The sequence below is a fragment of the Meriones unguiculatus genome, chromosome 10, assembly GCF_030254825.1.
Source record: "Meriones unguiculatus strain TT.TT164.6M chromosome 10, Bangor_MerUng_6.1, whole genome shotgun sequence".
Taxonomy (NCBI): Eukaryota; Metazoa; Chordata; class Mammalia; order Rodentia; family Muridae; genus Meriones; species Meriones unguiculatus.
This window is the reverse complement of record NC_083358.1, coordinates 72,123,732-72,147,361: the sequence shown is the minus strand read 5'-3', so window position 1 is coordinate 72,147,361 and position 23,630 is coordinate 72,123,732. Positions and strand designations below refer to the sequence as shown.

The 23,630-nt window shown below is 39.5% G+C and overlaps 1 long non-coding RNA gene across 4 annotated transcripts in view; it reads right to left on the bottom strand.

Annotated features, from left to right (window-relative positions):
• Positions 1-23,630, bottom strand: part of LOC132656889 (uncharacterized) — a 123,240-nt gene that overhangs the window by 64,097 nt on the left and 35,513 nt on the right. For all 4 annotated transcript variants that reach the window (XR_009594674.1, XR_009594675.1, XR_009594673.1 and 1 more), the window contains exons 2-3: positions 1,450-1,551; positions 799-882 (exon numbers count right to left, since the gene is read on the bottom strand). This is a non-coding gene — a long non-coding RNA (uncharacterized LOC132656889). The remainder of the gene's footprint in view (positions 1-798; positions 883-1,449; positions 1,552-23,630) is intronic.

Genomic DNA, 23,630 nt, shown 5'->3' with positions numbered 1-23,630 from the left:
AATATCCAACCAAGTCACACAAGGACTGATGTTACCTATAGTCATGTTTAGTATCCACATTAATCACCTAGAAATGAGAGTAAACAATATGTTAATGAAATTTGTAGATGGTGCTAAATTGAGTAATAATAAGTTAGCAGGCATAGCAACAAGGCAGAGAAATTATTTTGATGATATACATCTAAGGAAAAGAATGACCTTTACTTGAAAAACCAGGCTAATGCAATGGGTTTAAATGATAATCTTAAAGCTTTATTCAGGGTAAGAGGAAAGCAAGGCATTAATAATGGCAGGAACAATAGCTATTCACAGCAGATTTCGCTTAAGAAATACGTGAGGACGTATGAACTAATACAGTATTTAAGCATTGGAAATGCTACATTTTCATTTTGTAACAGGAAGAGGAAACTACCTCTCTATGTGATTCCAGAAAAATAAATATTTAAATATTGGGAAATATTTGGTGTTTGCCATTATGCCAAAATATAAGACTAGTGCTAACTATGTCTGAAATGAATTGGCTGGTAAAGGTTGATTAAGGAGTGAGTCTGATAAACTTCTTCACAGGAAGAATTGACCTTAACAACCTGCAAGCATGTTCTTTCCCAAATGGTGGTAAAACACTTTTTAAAATTAAATAATATAATATGGGTCCCAAATAGGAGCCATCAGTAAAGGCAGAGGTTCCCAGGAGTCACTCAAGGAGTGTTTGAGCTGCAGTCATTCTTCATCCTCCACCTGCTGCAGACTGGGGGGGGGGGGGGTTTAAACACAGCCCACAGTAAACAGAGCACTTACCAGCTGGAGAACACCGTGTGCTGTGTCACAGTGCGATGCTTTTGTGCTTGAACATATTCGGAAGGAAGCAAAGGCAATATGTCCCTAAAAACAAACAGCACCAACAAGAACTGGGCTATGGAGAACTGCTTCAGTGTTTGATGTTCTCTAAGGATTTTGTGATCCATCTTATCCAGTATTTATTGTGCCATCTCTGGCCATTCTCTTTCAACACACACACACATACATACACACACACACACACACACACACACACACACACACAAACACTCACACACACTCCATGGATCAACTCTAAGTATTTTACTTTCCAAACGCATTTTGTTCCTCCTTCTACCTAGAGAGTATTTGATGGTTATTCTGGCACTTCCTCTGCCAAACATCACAGTGTTCTTCTTATTATTTCCAATGCTCCTTATTTTGTCTTTTTAAAAACATTAATTAATTGAAAACACCCGTGAGGTTTGTTTGAGACCCCCACCTGTGTCCTCACCATGTGCTGTACCCGTCTTCTGCCCAGGCCATTATCTTCTTCCCCTCACATCATTTTCAATCTTTAAAAACGCCTTTTACTTAAAAAAAAAAAAAAAATTCCTCCCCTCACCTCTAATAAACATTCTTCCATTCTATACTTTTACAAGGATGACTTACTATTTTCACCAGCTGAGTGAGAGTACGCGAATGATATCTGTCTTTTTGTCTCTGGCATTTCTCTCTCATGGTAAAAGTTGTCCTACAGTTCCATCCAGGTTCCTGCAAATGACAGGATGCCATTTTTAGGGCAGACTATTATTCCACTGTGTGAAAACACCACACCTTATCCACTCGCTGTTGACAAGAAATGAAAATGATTCTGTGCACTATGATGCACAGTGTAAACAGGGGAAGCGGAAGTATTGTCTCTGTGGTAAAGATTTCATTTCCTAGACCTTGGAGTTAGTGGATGCCTGTAATCCTAGAACTAGGGAGGCTAATGCAGTATTATCAGTTCTAGTCAGGCCTGGGCTATAGCAATGTCTAGATATGACTGGGTTTTGTAGTGAGACCTTGCCTCAAATTACAGAGAGGGAGAGGGTCAGGTAGGCAGAAACAGACACAGAGAAACAAGTGAAGGTTTGGAGTTAAGTAAGGAGGGACAGAGGAGAAGGAGAGATGAAGAGAGGGGAGGGAGAGAGAAAAAGCTGTTTTCTTTGGACTGGATCTTAGGGGAGCTCTTTTTTTTTTTTGTTTTGTTTTTTAAGAGTCTCCATGCTGTCTTCTCTTTTAGCTGTAATAATTCACAGTGATACCAACAGTGCCTAAGAAGACCTCTTTTCTTATTTCCTGGCCAGATTTTATTATCACTTTTATTTTCTCATAGTGACCATTCCAATTCAGGTGACATAATATCTTATTATAATTTTGATTTACATTCCTCTGAGGACTATTGATTTTGAAGAGTTTTTTTTTCATCTGTTTGCTGGCCCCCTATATATATCCTTTTGAGATATTTCTGTTTAGTTCTTTAGACAGCTTCTTAATTTTATCCTGTTGTGACTATTTTTTTCAGTTCCTTGTATATTCCGCATGTCATCTCTTGACCTGTCTTCTCCTAGTCTAGAAGTTACCTGTTGATCCTGCTGATTGTTGATTTTTCTCTACAGAAGTTTCTTTTTATGTTTACTTGTGTTGCCTGTGTTCTGTGGTCCTAAATAAAAAGTCATTGTCTACATCAGTGTTTGAACTGTTTTCTCTACATATTCTTGTATCAACACCAGAGTCTCAGAATGAAGATTTATAGTCACTGTTTCCTAAGTGCCTCCTACACTCACTGTGGATAATACACCAAAACCTGTGGTCTTTATTTATAGCATTTTTCTTTATAATAATGCCTGAAGTGAATCTTATTTTCTCTGTGAATAATTTTAAACCCAGATAAACTGAGAAGTGTCACCACAGTTCTGTGGCAGTTGACAGAGCCTCACTCATTTTCTCTTTCACAGGATTGTCTTACCTCATCTTTATTTCCTGAGCATTTCCCTTATAATTGTGGTCAGCCCTTTGGGGCTCATGCTAAGTCAGGGCATCACTATCTTTGGGTGCCAGGCTATGAAGTCTTAGTGCTTTCTTTTGAATTCTAGGTTTTTACTCATTAGCTGTATAACTTTGGGTGATTTATTCAGTTCTTATTCATGACAGTTTCTCCTCTTTAAATCACGGGTAAGACTCCTACTTCCCTACTTCGTGGCATGGTTATGAAGATTAAATGAGTTAAAAATAATAATAGTCCGCCATTTTAAGTGTTCCATATCTGGTAGCCATGATTACTGTGCCATGTAGACTGTAAACTCCTCAGAGGAGGGATGTTTTCATCTCCTCTTGCCAGCAAAGTGTCATGCATGTCCTAGAGATGTAGCATTTCAAAAGTAGATCTGTGACAATAGTGAGCTGGAACATGGGAAGAGAGAGAGGAGGGCACGGAGAAGGACTCTGCATATAACATCAATATATGGTCATTACAAGTTATATATTCATGATGGGGGCTGGGGAGAAAGAACCTGTCAACCATGGTGGACTCCAGCAATCCGTAATTGCACTCTTCCAGCTGGGAAGCTGCGATATATGTTGCAGAACCAATTTCCCCTTGCAAAGGGGACAGGAGAGATAGCGGAAGCTCTGAGAGCTCAGAAGGCATGCTAAGGTGTCAGGAGCGGCTCCCCAGCAGCTGGTAGCATTCCTTTGCCCTCTTGGCTCAGAGCTGCCAATTCAGCTTCTTCATGCTGTGTGTAGGCCTGTGATGCCGTGTTGCTCCTGGGGCATACAGTGGTGAAAAAAAATCCCACGAGGAGGGATCTGCTTCAGTGATTAAGGTTGACGGACACCATAATGTGCTCTGCTCTCCTGCCTGCTATTGTTCTGACCTATCCAATTCTATATATTTCCTGAATCCTGGCCACTGTCCAAGAATTTCACATTTCTCTCGTTCTCCAACCCTGTAAATAGCCCCACGCTCTTTGTTCCTTCTGCACTGTTATCCTTGCTCTTGCCTATGGCTGACTTTTGAGCACACTGACACATGTTATTTATCTTTGTCTTGTTTTGCACTTGGTGGCACTACCTACTCTGACCCTGTGTCCACCCACAGTACTGGTGACCAGCATAACTCTAAGGAAGAAAATCAGTGGCTCTAATCAAGTTAAGGATTTTCTTAGTGATGTTTTCTTAGGAGATGAGCTTTCTAGAATAACAGATTACAGCAACTTTGTTCTACGCACCCTTGTTATCAACATGCTACTTATCCATGCAGAGTCCTGTATAACACACACACACACACACACACACACACACACACACACAATGAGGTATACAAAGAAACTCATAGAAATATTGTTTTGAATATTTAAGTAACACATGAAATAAACTAATACCAAGGTAATCTTATTAAAAACAAATCCCCACTGGTTCAGAGATGAACCAAATCATTGCCTTTATTTTTTTTTAAGTCACAAAAAATTAAAAGTCAGGGCAGAGTGATCGCACAGGGTTTGGGGAAGGGTTTTGCTCTTGTAGACGATCCCAGCTTGCTGCCCTGAACCAATGTCAGGCTGCAACTACAGTTTTGGGGGACCTGACATTATCCCCTAGACTTCTGGAGCACCTTCACCTGTGTGCACATACCCACACATAGACATACACAAATACAGCAAATGAATAAAAAATAAAATAAAAATAAAACAAATCTTTCAAAAATTAAAAGCCATAATTATCGAAGTGTCTTATTTTACTCAGAAACTACCTCCAGTGTCCTGTCCTCATTAAGAGATAACAAAACTGTCGAGCAGAGAGGAGTATTTAAAGTCTGCCACTACACAATTCAAGGGAGAGTCTTTATTTCCACGGCCCAAAATGAAAATTTGAGATTTGCCCAATTTTCATAATTGTAGTTTTCAGTGCCTTAAGTTAATTAATCACCCCTCCAAAAATCCATCCTTTCAGAAAATATTTACCTGCCGTGTGCCAGCTTACATTCTGACCTCTTGGCATTTTTAGAATGGGCATTGCCCCGTCTTCATGTCTTGCATTTGTTTCTTTCTTGCTACTTCTCACTCTGAGTCTCTGGTTCTATTCTTAGAAATGCCTTTGTGTGGAGCTGGAGAGATGGCTCGGCTCGTACTGCTCTCCCGGAAGATCCGCAGCAGACAGCTCACAACTACCTGTAACTCCAGCTCCAAGTGGATCTGATGCTTCTGTCCTTTTGTAGGCACATGCAATCCTCTATGTGCATACACACACACATGCAAAATAACACATTAAAATATTAAATGCATCCATGTGCAATCTACATGCCACAGGCATCAGCTATTTAGAGACAGACATGTGAGCTACAATACATGTTTAGGAAAGAATCTTGTGACTGGTAGGACTGAATCTAGACCTCCCCCTTTTTTAAATCAAAATTCCACAGGGAAGCCTCTAGATAAACATGCTCTTCAGGCACACATTGGGGACTCTCCTTGATTGTCTCTTGTTTGTCTCATCTTGCCTTTTGATTTCTCTCACTTATTAGCATATCTAGGTACACATAAGAACTCTGAGCTAATGGAGAACCTGAAGAGAGATATCTGCAAACTTGCTGCTTTTTAAACCATGGTTGAAATGCAACATTTGATAGGCACTTAAATGAGTGTATTGATAATCACTATAAAAGCCAAGCAATACTTGGAAGCTCTACTTGCAAAACTGTTAATTTCCGAAAAGTGTTATGAGCCGAAACATTAACCTTCACCCCTACTCTTGCCTAGAGTGGGTGTGTTTGGACATCGTTAGCAGAGGGACTCAGCCCAGCCGGACTGACAGACAGGAGTAATCACTACAATTAAACAGAAGCAGTCTTTTTCAGCATTTCAGCCTTAGAAGCTTTTGTTTTGTTTTGTTTTGTGTTTTACATCTTAAGAACTCTAGCTGTTTGGAAGAATGAGACTGAGATGGAAATTTTAGCTATGTGGAAGATGTTGGAAACTGTTAGAGAGAGACAAAGACAACTCCTGAGCTGTCCCATTTAATGTGGTGCTGGGTGAGCAGTATTAGCAGTGACGGAGACAATGGCCCAGTGTAGGGTCAACTACATCCTCAGAAGAATGAACCTAATGGTGGCTGCCCCTTCATCCGGCCCTCCCCACGATTCCTAATGAATGCTAAAAGTAACACTTGGAAATGTTATGTATACCCTGAATCTTGTATAATATCTGGAAAAACCTAACCTCATATTTGAATTAAATCTCTGCTTTTTGACCAAAACTGCAATGCTACTTTTATCAGATTGCAGATCCATCAGTGTATCTGATGTAGTCCTTTTCCGTGTGAGACATCCTGCCTTTAAAAAGACTCTATAATCTAATCAGGAAGGAAATAACACCAGGGAAATGAGATGGGAACAAAAGCCCATCTAAAAATCAGCCTTGGCTGGAGGGACTAGAGACTATTGCATAAAGGGGAGAGTTAAGGAAAGAAGTCTTGGCGTAATCATGTGCAGGGCAGAGGGAAAGAAACTCATGCTGCAGCCCAGCAAAAGCAAAAGCACAGTTGCCTGGGACAAGTGTTCACAGAAGGGGTTGTCCATCAGGCTGACTAAAACATTCCAAGGAAAAACCTGTTTTAAATGAAAGTGTGTCTTTAATTATCTCAAGAACTTCTAATGCTTTTATTTTGATATTTAACTGGGTGTGAGGTCTTCATAAATAGTTTTTATATGGCTGGCCTTTGACTCAGTGATTGGAGCATAAGAACAAGTAGTTTATTAGAAAAGAGCTCCAGAGTTTTAAAACACTTTTTCTATGTTTCCCCATTTCTTGCTGTGTAAACTTCATGTATTAATGCCAACAGGTGTTCTTTACCATAACTTGATTTGGTTCTTTGCTCAGATCCTCTCCTTGAGCTCTCTCTAGTGAGGCTATCCAAACTTGTAGCCAACCCCTTAAATTTCCTCTCTTCCTTTCTCTGCTTCCCTTCCCCACTGCAATTATCACCACGTGATCTACTGTGCTCTCCACTCAGTTTTTGTCTGCCTCCCTGGTGATAAGGTAACATATGATGGAGGGAGAATGTTTATTTGTTTGCCTGCCACTTTACATCTAGTGCCTAGATTTGGATCTGGAAAACAAGATCTTTTATACATACTTGATCAAGAAACAAGTGAAGAACTTTGTCAGGAGGCATGGTGTGCTACTTACACTGACATTCTATATAGTTAAGGGCCTCCTGGCATCATTCCTATGGATGGTTGCATTTTCTACAATGGATTGCAACCGTTTCTCCTTAGAAACAGAGAGGGCTTATAATTGTTTCAGTTGTATAAAGATAAAACCAAGGGGCTTTCAGTGTAACCCTTGTTAAGACCTTATCCTTTTCCATTGACATGGGGTCTTGCCTTGTACCCAGGCTAGCCTCACACTCACTATCCTCCTATCTCAACCTCCAAAGCAGCTGAGCTTAGCTCTACGCCTCTACGCCTAGTCTGTTAAAAATGTCAGAGAAATGAGCACTGGTACCTCATAGACCCTTTAAAACAGATGAAATCCTTTCTGAGGAAATTAATCATACTCCCCAAAAGCTCTTCTGTCAAAAATTAGTGCTGCCCAAACTCTTAAAGCCATCATTCCCATAGCATCCTGAAAAGGAAGCCTTTTAGCTCACTCAGCATGAGATTAGAGTGGAGGAGCGGAACACTGAGAATCAGACCGTGGAGCCTGAGCCACACCTGGACCTGATTTAGGTAATGAGTCATTGGACTTCAAGCTGATACTATAATAGAGGCTTGAGGGGAAGGTAGGCATAATTTGCTTCTGTGGGGAAAGTGAATCCAGGAGGGGTAAAATGCCAGATCATAACAGATTTTGTAACATTTTGTTGTCCTAAGACAGCTGCATTAACGTGTTACTCACAATGTGACTTCAACATTCGCTTCTCAAGCCGAGGGGGCTTTCTCCCTGGATCTGTGGTGGTTAGAGCTCGCCTTAATTGAGCAGGGAGAAATTGATGTCGTATGGCTTCCAGGGCTGTCATGAAACACGATGCAGTTTGGCCTTAGAGTGCTGAGCTTACGGCTACTGCCTGAGGAGTCTGAGCTCTCTGCGGCTGCCAAGTGCCACATAAACCAAACCACATGGGGAGTCCTGAGCAGCCTCCTCTGTCCAATGCTAGTAGGGTTCGGATGCCTTTAGTCATTTGTTCCTGATGTGAACAAATGAATCTTCTTTATTAGTAACTTTCCTCGTATCATGACTTAAGAAAGGGAAGCCATGGTTTGAGAAGTTTTGGTCCAGCATGGCAGGGAAGGCAGGGTGGAAACAAGGTGGGACTGTGGAGGTGGCAGGAACACGAGACAGGAGACAGGAAGAAGGTAAAGCAGGCTGGGACAGGTAGGATAAAACCTTTAAAGGCCTGTGCCTAGTCATTTTCTTGTTGGCCAAGCTCCACGCCCCATAGACTCCACAGCCTTCAAAAAGTTCAGCACATGCATACTTTCTCGTGATCCCGAACTCATACTCTGCCAAGCCATTCCTAGGTTTCAAGTTTTCTTAAAAAACAATGAAGACCTAAAGATTAGCCTGTGAATCCTGTCTAAATTTCCAGCCAATCAAGTCTGTTTAAAACATAAAATATTTATTTGAAAAATAGTGTGTTTTAGACAATCCTGCTTCCCATCATAGTAACCACAATAAATCACCTTAGAATACATCTTTGCGGTTTGTTGAGGTTTGTTCTAACAGCATAGGACATCTTTCATCCTTGCTTACCCCAGACCACTTTCTGTTGCTGAAACAAAATCATGGAGGTTGGATAATATCTAAGGAAGAAGTCAATTTAGTCCATGGTTCTGGAGTTGTAAGTACAAGATTGGACAGCCACATTTGCCAGGGACCTTGGAGTCTTCTCTTAAGAGAAAAGTAAGATGCAAGTGTGCTTACACAGAAGAGAAAAAAGAAAACAAGGGATGACATCATGTTATGATAAACCACACCTGTTATAGCTAAGAGCAGCTGACAGAAATGAGAAAGGTTTGCTGTTAAGCCCCTGAGACCTTTTCAGATGGTGGAGAAGGCTTGGGAGCAGGGTTGTTACATAGTAAAAAGTTAAACAAGTTGAGAAATCAAGGTAGCAGAGCTCTGTTAGGTATTTGAAATGCAAAAACAGATAATGGAAACATTGGGAATAGTGATTGCTGGATTATGTATTACAGAATGAAGAGCCTCTGGGAAAGGCCAAGCCGTCCCCTTGGGTTGCAGAGTCAGGGTGGAGGGTAGGGTGTGCCAGTCACACCTGGCATCAGGTAGGGACAGAGGCGTGCTGGGAGAACATGGAAGTCAGGTCTGCCTTGGTTCTGAAGGTTCCTTAGCTGCTTGCCCTGCATCTGAAGCCCAACATCTACAATCAAGGAACTGAATCAGCTCTAGTCATTTTCTATCTGTACTTTTGAGCTTGTGATACAAAATGATGCCCAAGAGAACCGTTCGCTCTACTTACCCGAGTCACATGTTCCTTGTACAGTATCTAGTGCCCGTCCCTTGATTGACTTTGTAACTGTCTACTGCTTATGCAGTGTGGATTCCCAAGCCAGATGAAGAATGGTAGAGGGCTGCCCATACCCTAGACAGCGCTCAGAGAGCACAGCTGCAGTGTGGCAGATCCCTACCCATCAGGTTTGGGCCTACTCGACCCCACAGAGAAAAAGGCCACTTTGCGGCCATGAGAGATAAAGTCAGTTAAGCTTCCCCCCAGAGTACTGGCTTCTCAGAAATCATGTGACCAGCAGTCTGCTGATCTGACTAATACACTTGGAAAGTCCCTGCTTCCTCCTTAGGCTTTTGGCATTTGAATTGGTTCCTCGATAAGGTTTGCCTGTTTTCAATCAGGTCCGCACATGCATTTCCTTCCTTGTCCTTTTTCCTACCCTCTCCCTGACTCAAGTTACATAAACAAGCCCCACTGTTTCAATAAACAGTCTCCTACATGGCCATTCTCATTGTCCCCCAGACCCTGTTCCCTAGCTCCTCTGTACCCTGAGACAGACAGTGACAATGGGTCACAGAGGTCAGGTGCGGGGGCAGAATTAACGTGTGTCCTGACATAAACAGCTTGGTGACCAGTGTTATCACACAAATAAGCCTCGGTGCAAGAATATGAGGAACTTTGAAAGGGCAGCTCAGAATTAAGATTCTATCACAGCCAAGTTGAAATATGAAAACCATTTTTTTTTGTTAAATTCTAAATTTAGATGCAGTGGTGTTCATGCATGCTTGGAATGCAGAAAATGAAGTTAGAAAGGTTGTCTGAACAAGAAGGGGCAGGTGTGTTTTGTATAGCTGTAGATGAACCCTGTTGGTCTCATGTTATAATTAAGCAATAATACACATATGCTTATGTTGTCCAAGTGTCAGGAAGAATTAAGTGACATTCTATATTAAGTTTTGAATTAATATCCACTGATTTCCTTGAAAGGCTAAAGCTGTCATTTTACACAAAGAAATAATCTGTAGCTTTGTACCATGGAAAAGCATCCCTGACAGACACACATTTTCTCTCTTTAGAACAAGAATGGTACAGTGATAAAGGGTAAACCTATAAAACTTTTGGAATGTTAAAAGAAAGGATAATAAAGGAAACTAAGATAATTCAGTAAGAAGATGAAAACTCAGAACTTGCAATAGAATTTTTTTGTCGTTTAAATTATATTTTAATGAAAACTTTATAAGGAAACGATTCCTTCAATCAACTCCTTTCTTGTTCCTGTGTATGCTAGAGTTGCTTGACTCTAGTTGTCCAAATCACCACACACCACCCACTATAGAGCAGAGTCTATTATGGCTGAGTGTTTTCTGGGTCCACTTCTGAGTCCACACCTTCTAGAGGACAATGAATTAGTTAGAAAGACATCATAATTTTTGTTAGTTTTCCTGTTGAATGTCTTCTAGAACATTCAGGAGGAGATACTTAAACTGGAACTCAGAGACATGAGACTGTTGTAGAAGTATAAATTGTGAGTCTGAGCTGAGAGAGCAGAGAACCTGAACATAAATAGAACATAGTAGACTCTGTAATGCAGGGGTCAGAAGAGAATGAAAAAAAAAGGCAATTGAGAACTCACTAAGAGTACATTTATCATTAGATGTAGTAACAAAAGGGAACAATGAAATAAACCCATCAGATTTCACAATTTGCTCACCATTTTAAGATTATCAAGTATAATTCAGGTGGGTAGTGAAGGTAGCACTCACTTGAGAGGTCTGGAGTATGAATATTGTTGAGGAAAATGTCATAGTATTAAGAAAAATTGCTAAGAATATTTGTTTGGGAAGAAGAAAGAACCATTGAGGTGGTATTGAGGTGGTTAGTTTTCTGTCAACTGGACACAAGCTAAGTCATCTGAGAAGAGGGAATCCCAACTGAGAAAATGGTCCCATCAGATTTGCCTGTAGGCAAAGTCAATGGAGCATTTTCTTGGTTGATGATTGGTATGAAGAGCTCTAGTCCACTGTGGGCAGTACTATCCCTAGGTGTGTATAATAGAGCAAACTGAGCAAGCCAGGAAGAGCAAGCCAGCAAGCAGTGTTCCTCCTCAGCCTCTGTTTCAGCTCTTCCCTCCAGGTTACTGATTTGAGTTCCTGCCCTGACTTCTCTTTATGATGGACTGTGATCAAGACATGTTCATTGAAACAAACCCTTTCTTCCTCAAATCGCTTTTTGTAATGATGTTTTATCACAGCAATAGAAAGAACTAGGGCATCTGGTGCACCCGTGATCAAGATCGGTAGCTAGGGGGCTGGAGGTGATGAACAGCTGTTCTTCCAGAGGACCCAGGTTTACTCCCCAACATCCACATGGCAGCTCACAACTACTATCTGTAACTCCTGTTCCAGAAGATTCAGCTCCCTCACACAGTGCACAGACATACGTGCAGGCAAAACACCAACGTATATAAAAATTTTAAAAATTTAAATGATCAGTAGTGAGAAATAATGCCCCCAGACCACTTAAAGAAATGCAGATTGATAAACTAGCTATCGGTATCTTTGTTTATTTTTTTTCCTACTGCAGATATATTATGTCATTTATGTTCTCATCCAACATACTGGCAAAATGTCAGAACAAAGACAATAGAAGGACTCTTGAAAGATGCAACTGAAATTCTTTTCCCAGAGGTTCCCAAACACCATTAAAATATCTTTACACATGTTCCAGCTCTGTTTTTTTTTTTTTTCCCAATTTTGAAATTTCCTCTGGTATCTACAGTTTATTTATATATACGTCTCCTTTGCCCTTCATGTCGGGTCATGTGTCCTCTTCCTAGGCTTTTCCATAGCTCTGGAATGGCAGGGCATCCTATGTTCTGCTTTTTCCCCCTTCCTATGCTTGTCTTTTAAACCAAGCCTCCTTCTACTTCTACTTTTCACATATGGCATTGTGAAAGTTCACTTCCTTAGCTGAAATCTCAAGTTAGCTAAGTTTACTCTATATACCAGATGATTATAAGCCAGGCTGTACTCTCCCAGTAGCTCTAGTATATTTTCCCTTCAGTTATAAATCCCCTACCCACTAATAGTCCTAACCTCATATTTAGCAGACAACAGTTATGGTTATTTTTTTTAATTTTATTTCTCAATTCTCAGAGTAGAATTTCTCTCTTTGCTGTTTTATGATTAAAAATATATATGCTATCCAAATTCTCATATTGTTTGGTATATGAATTTCTTAATTCATATACTTACTGGTTAAAATTACTTACATCTCAGAAAGACAATGGATCCTGAGATGGGGAAAGGCAGGCAGGAATATGACTGTAGGACAACAGAACTGGAAAAAATGAAGAGCCAGTGTTTAAAACTTTCTGTTACCAGGTAGCTGAGTTGCTGTTCTTTTGCTTTCTGTATACAATGTGCAAAAATATTTCTGGAACCATCTTATCAAAGGTGAATCAATGAAAGCCTAGCCTCCCCTAATCAAGCCAAAGACTGCTTATGGTAACACCTTAATCCTCATGAGTTCAATAAAGTGTATGCCACATTATGAATTTCATTCTAAATTCTGGATACTTCAGAGCTTTTTGTTAATATGGTCTCTCTCTCTCTCTTTTCCTCCCTCTCTCCCTGTCTGTTTCTCTCCCTCCCTTCCCCCTCTCTCCCTCTCTCTCTCTTTCTCTCATTCTGTTTCCTTCCCTCCCTTGCTCCCTCCTTCCCACCCTCTGTATCTGTCTCTCTCACTAAGTTGTTTTTTTAGTTATTTTGATATGCAACCTGAGAATCTTAAAACTAGCAATGCCTCTGCCTCTGTCCACCATGTCCTGGGAGTATAGGACTTCACTCTGTTGAAATGGTCTATTCTGATACAAAACAATCTCTTTGACACCTGGCCCCAACAGGAATTTTTGGTATCTGCTTCCATTGGCCCTTTTCTAGGCAACTGGAATGGCAACTATGCCGCCGGCTTTGGGCTTTGTCTTATTGAACACTGCAGTGACACGCTTTCGACAGAAGTGTCGGTCTGAGACATGTCATTGAGTCTGAGTTAAAGTGGGAAAATTGTCTGTATTGACTGAAAGAAGCAGCTCGAAAAAGGCTAAAGTTTGGAAAGACTTGTGAATAATTAAGAGGAGTGAGTGCTAAGCCAAGTAACCATATTCTTAGTTGTATAGTCTATAGAAATGGAGAGCAGGAAACAGATGGAAGTTGAGGTATAGACTCAATATCTCTGGGAATGTCAGATCAGAGACTATTTTTAGAAATGTAAAAGAAGGTTTGTGTGTAGGAGGAGCCTAAGACACAGATCCTGGGACACAGATCCTAGGGGCTGCCAGGCAAGGAATGAAAATTCCAGCCTGGAGATGGGGGCCATCTAATTTGTAGGGTAGCTACCTAACTCTGCTCTCATGCCAGTTAACATATATTTTCAATTAACCTATCCTGAATGTTCAAATTTGAACTACCACGCGGTGATTTATAACTGCTTTCCAGCAAGAGCAGGGTGGTTTTGTGTGATTTCTTTTCAGTTGTGTTTTTTTTTTTTCCTCCCTTCACTCCAGTGTTCTAGAAGTATCACGTGTGGATAACTCTCGTGTGGATTTTTAGCTTCTAGCGATCACAAAGTAGATGGAGCAGGTAGATGGGTGAGGCAAAATAATGAAAGGATTTAGCAGACTTAAGGACCAGCACAAGAGACAGAGTGCAGGAAAGCCGCAGTGTGCGCGTGCTTGACAGGACTTGTAGTGCTCATTCAATCTTGGGGAGGAACAAAGGGCTGGCAGGTGAAAGAGAGCAGCAGACACTGTCAGGCCAGGTGTTCAGCATTAAAGCTCGCAGTGTAGGAGATCCCAGATGGCTTGAAAGAGAGGTGCGAATGAAATGACCCAGAGAAGTCGGGAGATTCAGAGGAAGGCAATAAGCTACATTTAGGTACTCGCAATTAGAGGGATTTCAATTGCTTGGCAGTTACTTGAGTGATAATGAATGTTTGAATCATCCTTGAACAGGAGACAGATCTATTTATTTTTCAAGAAGTATTGTCTATTCTTTTTAGTGTCTAGCTGTCCCCAGCCCCCTCTCTGTGTTGGTTGTTTTCATCTTAAAGAAGCAGGACTATATTTAAAATCCAAACAATGCAAAACAACAGTTTGTAATTAAGTTTATGCTAGATAATCATAGGTATCACCAAAAGAGGAGAATCTATAAAAATACTAAAAAATCATATTGACATCATATATATATATATATAATGTGTATCATTTGTATATCCTGTATATATTATAGCCAATGTATTTTATATAGTATGCACAGGGTGAGTACTATTTGAAGGATATCTATTGTTTTGACAACATAACAGCAATAATTATATTTTTATGTGTGTGCTTTATCAATGTCAAGCATTTCACTATGTGTGAATTTGAATTTTGGCCAGCAAATAAAATTGTTCAAGAGTTTTTATGAGTAGCGTAAGGTAATTTTTGTCAGTTTTTATATAATATAAGCATGTATGAATCTCAACTTTGTTTTATGTTTCGATTGAAGTAGGTGATTGACAAATTTATTTGTTGACAATTCTTCAGAAACATAGATCTTACAATGTGAACACAAAATCACAGGTTAGTTCTAAAAATTCCCTAAACTAAACATCACTCAGTAGAAAATGGGAATTAAGGAACCTCCAAAAGAAAATGCAAACCCTACATACAGGTAGAATTTTTTTTAACTGTGGGCATACTTAATCATAATGGGCATTAGACAGCAATGGAACAGCAGGCATGTTGATATGCATGTGCCACAAAACCTAACCCAGTTGCTGCATTGTAATGTGTTATACTATTTCAGTAATTTGAAAGTTAATATTTTTCTTCTTTTTTCTTTTTTTAATTAAACTTTTTTTACATTAATTACATTTTATTTGCTTTGTATCCCAGCTGTAGCTCTCTCTCTCATTCCCTCCCAATCCCACCCTCTTTCCCTCATCTCCTCTCATGCCCCTCTCCAAGACCACTGATAGAGAAGTCCTCATCAGGACTGTCTGCATTGTCCTCCTCTATGACCTGACAAGGCTGCTCCTCCCTCAGGGGGAGTGGTCAAAGAGCCAGTCACTGAGATCATGTCAGAGACAGTCCCTGTTCCCATTGCTAGGGAAACCACTTGGATACTGAGCTGCCATGGGCTACATCTGAGCAGGGGTTCTAGGTTATATCCATATATGGTCCTTGGTTGGAGTAGCAGTCTCAGAAAAGACCCCTGGGCCCAGATTTCTTGGTTCTGTTGCTCTCCTTGTACAGTTCCTGTCCCCTCCAGGTCTTACTATCTCCCTCTTCTTTCTTCAGATTCCCTGCACTCTGCCCAAAGTTTAGTTATGAGTCCCAGCATCTGCTTTGATACACTGCTGAGTAGAGTCTTTCAGAGGCCCTCTGTGGAAGGCTCCTGTTCTGTTTCTTGTTTTCTCCTTCTTCCACTCTCCATCCCGTTTGTCATATGTGTGCTATGTACAGAAACATATTCTGATTTTTACATTGCTATAATATATTTAAGATAAAAATCTGCTGGGATTTATATTCTAGATACTTATAAGGGTTGTCAGACTTAAAATACATTTAAATGATAGCAGGCTTACTGACAATTTTAAGTGACAATTCAGCAGATATGAAGAGTAGCACACCAAATAGGTGACTATCACCTAGGTGACTGTGTCTTCAAGTAGAGGCAATACTGGATACACATTGAAATAAAGCAAATTGTCCTGTTCTTCTCAGTGAACATGACTTTCCCTTTTCTCCCTCCTTAGCCAAAGTATATTTTGTATACTAGTTTTTGTTATTTTCTTCCATGTTTATTAATTAATGCTCAAGTACTTCACCCATGGGAAAACAAATTGTGATTTTGGTCAGTAAGTATATATTTTAGATGGATATTGTAAAAAATTGGGGGGGGGGAGGGGAAACGGCTGTCCCAGGGTGCTGGGAGTAAGGTAGGCAGAATGTTTTGCAGTATACACTGGGTTCAAATCTTGCCTTACCCTGGCTTACAGACTAGCTTACTTACCTTGCTAGTCTGCTCTTAGGCTCTTAATTATATAAATTACATAAAATTTTCAACATGATGGGTACAGCAAATCATATCTAGCATCAGAAACTCATTTAGTAGTTAAATTTGGGAGAATCACCAAGTTGCTTTGGGGCTCTTGTTCCTTATATGTAAAATGTACAATAATGTAGTATCCCCCACACTTGCGATGATTTTCAAATTAAATGATGTGCATGAGTATGCTTATAAATCATTGTTATGTACAAATATATCATAACTTGGAATCATAAAGTGGGTACATTTATAAGTCTTAAAACAGAATTGAATAATGTGTCTGAGTACTTTTGCCAAACAAAGTCTTTCTAAATTTATGTGGTTCCGTGAATCTGGAGACTGCTTACCAGCATCCACACACTTACTAAAATGTGAGAGTCAGCCAGCTTTACACTAAGAAAATCCACTTTTATGACTTTGGAAGAAAATGCCAGTGTCTGTGTCCTTTGTACTGCTGGCCCTTGATGAATTTGCTATAATAAAGTTAATTTTGGACAATCAGTCCTAGACCTAGGCCAATAAAGTTGTTAGCTCATAGATGAAGAAAAAAGAAATAATACCTATAAACACTAAAATATAACTTCATACTTTTACCTCACAATTATAAATTTGAAAATTTAGGCTAAAATATGAAGTTCTCATAAGACAAAGATACGGCCTAAGGATTCTAAGCCAAGCCATGGGTTTGTGAGAAAAATCGGAATGCTTTCTTCAACATGCATGGTTTTACCTTTACTTTAACAGGTTAGCAGGGTGAAAGGTAGTCAGCCAGGGGAGCACTTGCCTAGCATGTACACAATTTTTGGAAAATGATGCTGATAGTTAGGACAATGCATGTAAAGGTATTAAAAATTAAAATTCTTATTTGAAATTAAAAAAAAAACTTAAACATGAAAGCAAGGTAATAGTAAGTACAAGAAAGGCAGACTGATTATATAAACTAGCAAAAATTTAAATAATAGGATTCATCTATAAAACAAGCAAACACATGTTCATTAGACACTGTAAATTATATTTACAATACATATGCTGAAAGTCACTGTGTATATCAAAACTGAACTGGGATCCCCTTTCATTTCTATTTGATATATTAAGTATGTAACAACAGGGCAAGGATCAGTCTGATGACAGTGGTAATCATTAGGTAGAATGTTCACACATCATTTTTAATTTGGAATTGCTCTCAAGACAATGTCTAGTTTCTAGTTTTATATAACACTCATGCATTGTTTCCATAATCAGGAAATTAAAGAAGAGGACATAAGAGAGTCGTTGACAAATTCTGCATGAAGTGTGTAGACGAAAAGGGGACCTTTGATAGTGAGGGAACAAGCACACAGAAACGCAGTAGCAAAATGGAGGCGGGCTCAAGCCGGAAGTAGCCTAGATTCACAGAGAAGTCAACGGGAGAAAGCCGAAATGAGACCTCCCCATCTCAGTTCCAGGCATGGTTCAGAGCTGTCTGCCTAAAACTGGGCCTCAGGAGTTTAGTGAATGAAGGAATCGATCCTTTCTTTTGAGGAATTTGAAGTTGAAAAGAAGATAAATTATTTTTTGTGTAAACTAATGAATATTAAATGATATAGGTTTTTAATTGTTTTTTGGGTTTTTTTGCCATTGTTTTATTTTTTACTATTTTAAAGTACTTTCATTGTTTAATTTGTCTCATTCAGTAATCTGAAATAGTATTTAGAAAATTTTGAATGTTTAACTTTTTTAAAATTAATTTATTTTTTTACTTTATTACAATTTATTCACTTTGTATCCCAGCTGTAGCCCCCTCCTTTGTACCCTCCCAACCCCTCCCTCCCTCTCTCTTCTCCCATGCCCCTCCCCGAGCCCACTGATAGGGGAGATCCTTCTCCCCTTCCATCTGACCCTAGCCTATCAGGTCTCATCAGGACTGGCTGTGTTGTCTTCCTCTGTGACCTGGTAAGGCCACTCCCCCCTTTCAGGAGGAGTTGCCATTGTTTTATAATCTAAAATTCATATGTTACCACAGTGGTGAAGCAGCAGGTCAGTCTGATAAATCAGCCTCTGAACTTTCTGAACTTAGGTTTTTGTAGTCTGTACATAGATGAGAACATACAGTCCCTTCAATCCTACCCACAGTTGCTGGAACTGATTTTAAATTTAAACCTTTACTTAGTTCTTTTCTGTTTCATTTCATTACACTCATGCCAGTCCTTTAACATTTCTAGTTGTGAAATCATTAAGACAGAGTTAAAATTTAAAGCTTTCAGAGAGCAGGTTCTGCCTCAAACCTCTACTGATCCTTAACTTTTCTACACAGAATTCAACCAGGATTCATGATTCAACTTTACCAAGTCTTTTCAAAGCATTCCCTTTCATAAATATTCTCTTCTGGTTTGTTTCTCCACACACAAAGAGTCTGTAGTAAATTTATTTAAATTTAAAATGACAACCACGGAAAAGGAGTAAATGGTTTTGGGGACAACCCCAGCTGATGTCTAGTAAATCTACAACTCAAAGGGTCATGGAATAGGAGCAGTAGGGAGCATGGGGGAGGCCAGGAGTTCCTGAGTTCTACAGAGAAACAAAATGTTGACTGAGCTGAGACAAGATTCTACTGCAAGATTCACATTTTCACCAAAGAGAATAACGAATAGACCAAAGTCCTATATTCAAAAACAGAACCAGGAAGAAACACACACACACACCAAACCAAACCTGAAATAAATCTCTAGACATGCAACTGATAGTGATATACTTCTTAGAGAGAGTGTGACAGCACAAGAATGGAATGTCCACACACCTCTCTGGATAGACAGAATAACACTTCTTGACGTTCACAGAGATAAAAACAAGGGAAAATAACAAGAGCCTTGGAACCTCAATTAATTAGAAATTGAACTCTCATTTTCAATAAAGATCTAGAATAAAAATCTAGAATTTTGAGTGTTTTCTTTGGCTAACAGTTGAGGAGACACATTCTAGAGAAAGTCTTCAAATATTTTGGTTGAGAACTAACTTCCTTGGTGTTTTGGGTTTTTTTTTTTTTTTTCCAAAAAAAAAAAAAGAAAAATTCATTCAATTCTTTTTTGAAGAGTCTCAAAGAAGCTAAACTATGCAATAGAAATCAAGTTGTATAATTTTATACAGTAGCTGAAATCAAGATCAGTTTCTTAAAATTGGCCCATTAGTGGGAGGACGATGGGCCATGGTCCCGTGATTCCTGTGTAAATCCTAACAGTTACTGACAGGTACACACAAAGAGGGTCTTCTAGTCAAGGCAACAAGGTCGGTTCCTAGAATCATTTCGGAAACCAGCAGAGTTAGAAATGAATACATCATCTGTGGGATGGAGAGAAAGAGGACAGAGCCAGAGAAGCTGAACAGTTGCTTTGCAAAGTGAGAAATCTAGAGCAGGCAGCAGATTGCTGAGAGGAGAGACTGGGGGGTGGAGGGCGGGAGACATACGGAGGCGGGGAGCAAGGGCCAGTTTCCAGTTTCATGAGCTTTTAGCATTGTCACTGTGTCTGCCTTCTGTGGTTGGTACTTCTTTTCTTGGAAGGTCCTACTGCATCTGGAGGGGTGGGCGGTGTTTGTCCACAACTGTTTAGAGGCCTGTCTTCCTTCCTCTTTCCCGATGGGTGGGGTTGCAGCTCTCCCACCTGGGATCATCTGGCCCTTCTTTGTACTGCCCTCAGCTGTGCCCCAAGGCAGACATCCGTTTTCTAGTTTGTTTGAATTCGATTCGGTCGCACTGCTTTCTTGTACAGACCATTCCAGTAATCGACATGACTGCCTCTTGTCCCAGGCTAGAACTGGGGAAGTACAGCAACAATCAATTTCCAGAGGTAGTGCCAGCATTTTCGAGTGTCAGTAGCTGCAGTCCTGTGGAAACCTGAGTCCCACCGTCTCAGCTTAGCCCTTCTTCTCTAGTCATTTTCAACCCTCCCTCCCACGGGTTGTTCACTTACATCCCTACTGCAGAGTGTGACTCAAGAAAACATACAATTACTGTGGGATGGAAAGTCAAGTAAATATTTATTAAATAAATTATTGGGTGGGACCACAAAAGGTGCCGTGTAATTATACCCCACACTTATAGTAAGTTTTAAGTTAAATATTTTTTAGATCAAAATTTACAGACTATAAGAAAATAGAACAGGGCTGAGGCTGGAGAGGTACCTTAGTTCATAAAGTGCTTGCCATGGAGGTCTTAGGACCAGCCTTCCCATCCTCATCACTAGCATAAATTCCACATGGGCATGGCTGCTGCCTGTATCCCAGTGTCTGGGAGATGGAAACAGGAATCCTATCTAACAGGAATATCATATAAACCAGTCCTGGGTTCAACTGAGGGACTCTACCTAAATGACGATTGGAGACCGATCCAGTAAGTTTCTTAACTGATATCACCCTCAGGTTTCAATACACAGTCAAAATACATGTGATCACTTCTGTGCATCTATACATAGGTGAACACACACACACACACACACACATCATACATATATATGAAAAAAAAGTAAGTTGTTTTTCATTTGTTTTTGTTTTGTTTGTTTGTTTGAGACAGGGTTTCTTTTTGTAGCCTTGGCTGTCCTGAACTCACTTTAGAGAGCAGGCCGGCCTTGAACACATAGAGATCCGCCTGCCTCTGCCTCCTTGAGTGCTGGGATCACAGACATGCTGCACCTTGCCTAGCTGTGTTTGCTTGTTTGTTTGTTTTTGTTGTTGTTTTTAGAAAAATTTGAAAAGGATATGTTTGACTCTGGGTCCACATTTTTTTTTCTAACTTAAAATTTTTAATTGAAAAGCAAAATGAGGGCTACTGATTCAGAAATTGTTACATTTATACAATGGAATACTACTCAAGAAAACAAGGAAATCATGAAATCTGCAGGCAAATGGTGGGAACTAGAAAAGATCTTGAGTGAGGTAACCTAGAAGGAGAAAGATACACATGGTATCTATTCATTCATAAGTGGTTATTAGACATATAATATAGGATAAACATACTAAAATCTATACTCCTAAAGAAGCTAAACATCAAGGAGGACCCTTGGAAAGATGCTCAATCCTCATTCAGAAGGGCAAATGTGACAGACATCAGAAGAAGACAGGGAACAGGACAGGAGCCTACTACAGAGGACCTCTGAAAGACTCTACTGATCAAGGTATGGAAGCAGAGGCTGAGACTAATAGCCAAACTTTGGGCAGAGTGCAGGGAATTTTATGAAAGAAGGGAAAGCTAGAAAGACTTGGAGGGCTCAGGACCTCCAAAAGGAGACCAACAAAGCCAAAAAATACTGGGCAGTGGGGCTCCTGCAGAGACTGATACCTCAGTCAAGGACCATGCATGGAGAAGACCTAAAACCCTTGCTTAGATGTAACACATAGACTCAGTCTCCAGATGGGTTCCCTAGTAAGGGGAGCAGGGCCAGGCCACAGAGGAAGACAATGCAGCCACTTCTGATGAGACCAGATAGGCTAGGGTCAGATAGAAGGGGAAGAAGACCTCCCCTATCAGTGGACTAAGGGAGGAGCATAGGAGAAGAGGGAGGGATTGGGAGGAGACGAGGGAAGAGACCTCAGCTGGGATATAAAGTGAATAAATTGTAATAAATATTAATAAAAATTTTTAAAAAACAAATAAATAAAAAGAAAAGCAAAAGGAAAATAATTACATGAAAACCTATAGATATTAAATAAAATTTTTAAACTCCTAAGTGTCCTGACTTTATAAATGCAATTTAAAAATAAACACACAGAAAAGGTGATGTTTATATTTATTACAAGTAAAACTTCAAGGAACTAATTCTCATGACATAATCTCATGACATAATACAAAAATAACAGAAAGAGGACAGAGATAAAAAGCTTATGCACTTAGAAAACTTGCTAAACTATATTAATTTAATTTAAGAAATAGAAACTTACCCATTTTAATCTTTTTCAAAATTAGCAGAGTAAACCAATAAAAATGTTAATGTTAATATAATTAAGTCTAATAATTACATAAATCAGAAAGTAATAATATATTTCTAATAAATCTAACTTAATTTTAAACTAAGAATAATTTTTAAATGTGGGCTGTCATAAACTGGCAAACACTTGACCTTCAAAACAATTTTCTTTAAGGCTATTTTAAAATTTACTTTTTATTCTTTGAAAATTTCAGAGATGCATCTTTACATATCCACCCTCACTCATTTCCCACTAACACCCGCCAAAGCCTTTCTCCCCGGCACAGCTCCCTTCCAGCTCCACGTCCTCTGTTTGCTTTTTATAACCTACAGAGTGCTCTAATGCTGCTGTCCACAGGTTCATAGCCGTGGGATTATCCCCTGAGCAGGAACAGTCTGCCAACAGGGAACTGCACAGAGAAGACCAACCCTTGCTGCTCTCACATCAACCATCAACTCTCAATAGCTCCTGCACTAGGGACTGGGCCTTGGGAGCTGCCCTCACCTCCAGGGAGGAATTTTTAACTGGGCTGATCTTGTGCAGGAGACCACACTTGCTGTGAGTATAAGTGAAAATTATAAAAAATAAAATAAAAATAAATAAAAATATTGTCCTTTGACTTAATAACTTCACACTGGAGGATCACTTAAATCCCAAAAGAAAGTAACAGTTTACAAATACATAGATGCCTTTAAGTATATGACGACTTCAAAAATAGTACTGTTTTTCAAAACAAAAATGAGCAAAACAAATTAGCAAATCTTTACAAAAGAACTCTTAAAAGCAAAATTTTGTTTATCCACAGAATCATTACCACGCATCCAATAGAGATTTTACTTTAATTTTTTAAACTTTTTGAAGGTTGCAAATAATAATAATAATAATAATAATAATACTTTTTTAAAAACGACCCGAAGGCTATAGTTCTCAATGAACTTCACAGGGTTGCTGTTCAGAGCAGACAGTGTGGGGCCTCACATTGGATTCTATTCTTTCACTGTTGAATACATTTTTATGCACTTATCAACCACTAAAATCAAAAAAGAGAAACATGATAGACTTAGACCTAGGAAAGCTGGGATACATTTATCCTCTTTCATTATTTGTGTCCGCTACCACCTGCATTAAGTTTTCCCTCAGCCCTTAATCCTTTCTTGTTCTCTTTCCTTCCTGTCACACTGTACCAACATTGCTTCTAAGCTGTTAGAAGCAATAACTGGAGGAAATAGTCGTAAGGTCTTCATAGAAAAGTAAATTGTATAAAGAGAAAGTTTTTAATTCAGAAAAACATGTGTAGAAAACTTGTGGAAATACACA